A 1,783-nucleotide genomic window follows, 5' to 3' on the forward strand; every position below is an offset into this window, starting at 1 on the left:
AGGGCCTCCATGTTTAGGCCTGAGTTCAGCTCTAGATCATCAGCAGGAGGAGAAATTACTGATCCAATGAAATCAATGGATTGTTTCTATTCTAGGAGAAACTGAACATCTGAGAGGAATAATGAATCAGTCTGACTTTAATTCTCAGAGCGACCGCCTCCTGAATCACAGACGGCCGCCATCTGTAGTCAGTCTGCATTTATTAAAGAACCAAAGGGCCAAACGGGCCCTTCAGCTGCTCACTATTAGCACCAGGGGGCTTTTAGCACGGAACCAACAGATAACGGGAATGCAGCTAATTCCAATTAAAATCATCCAACATGTAATCAAACCAATCAGTGAAAATTGTCTGTAAATGTTCTGATGCTCCATCGATGACAGTCGGCAACATTTGAGGATAATTTATATCTGACAAACAGTTAAAGGAAAAAAATCTGATTTTTTTTTTTATAGTGCAGAATTAATGAAGCTCCTTCTAAAGACTAAAGTCTTAAACAATCAGTCAGATCAGCTGATCTTCTGATGCCAGAAAGAAGCAGACGATCACAGACTGAAGGAGCTGAAGATGAGCAACTGAGGAAGACCAGACTGCAGGCTGGTCTTTAAACAGGCAGGAAGATTTGATCCCAGCTGGAAGTTTGAAGATCTCAGCGTTTGAATCCAGAGAAGCAAACATCATGTTTCTGTCTCAGTTTCTAATGTGGACAGAAAGAAGCTGCTGGGAATGAAACACAAACCAACGTTAACAGCAGCCTGGATGCATGAGGTCTGCTGAGCTGCCAGCGCATCAGCTCAGCTCCATCAGTCCCAGTTTGGAAGCAGCTGTTTTATTTTCCAGAAGTGAAAAAGCATCAAACTCTGAACAGGAGGGGCCACAGGGGCCACAGGGGCCCCGGATCTGATCTAGAGGCTTTTACTCACCTATCAGCAAACAGCTGGCCGCTCAGAAAAGGTTCCCTTCATGAAAACAGTCCGATCGTCTGGAACCAGGATCTGCTGAAGATCCGAGAAAAAACTGAGAAGAAAAGCAGCCGAGCATCCAGATGGGGGAGGGACCAGGAGAGCAGCCAGAGAAATGGAAAAATATTCCTGAGAGGAGCGAGGGGACCGAGGGAGGAAGAGGAGGAGGGGGAGGTTGGCTGATAGTTGGACCTTAAAGGAGCCTCCAGGAGGAAACTGGCATTCAGGGGAAAAAAGACCTGAAACTTTATTAACAATAAAAAAGTTTTTTAATCCAAGAGAAAAATAATTTTTCTATTTTTTCTTTTATTTGAAGGGAAAGATCTCCTCCTTTTGATCTCCTTCTCCTTGCTTGTCCAGATCCTCCTTCCTCCCAGCAGCAGGTCTGCAGCATCTTCCTTCCAGGAGGTTCTGCTGTTGGTCCTCCTGGGTTTTGTTCTGGTCTCAGAATTGAAGTCTGGATTTATGGTTCTGTGCTTCCTGCTGCTGCGGCGCTGATGCTTGCTTTAAATAAACTTCCTCTGACTGTAGAGCCTGACATCTTTATGGCGGCTCGTCACAACCGGAACTGACCGGTCAGAAACAGGAAGACTGCAGAGAAAAAGAAGGAAAACATGAACAAAAATGTTTTTTTAAACAAGGGAAGAGATTTATCAATGAACAAGATCGTCTCACCTGACAGGATGTCAAGAACGAAAACAAAATCTATTTTCTAATATTGTGGAATTGCAGTTCCAAAAAAATATGAAAAAATAATATCTCAAATCAAAATCAAATCCTTGATTGGGGAGTCATACTGACAGGGTCATCATAGTGGGAGATT

Source organism: Cyprinodon variegatus, unplaced genomic scaffold (genome assembly GCF_000732505.1).
Source record: "Cyprinodon variegatus isolate N-32 unplaced genomic scaffold, C_variegatus-1.0 Scaffold672, whole genome shotgun sequence".
Taxonomy (NCBI): Eukaryota; Metazoa; Chordata; class Actinopteri; order Cyprinodontiformes; family Cyprinodontidae; genus Cyprinodon; species Cyprinodon variegatus.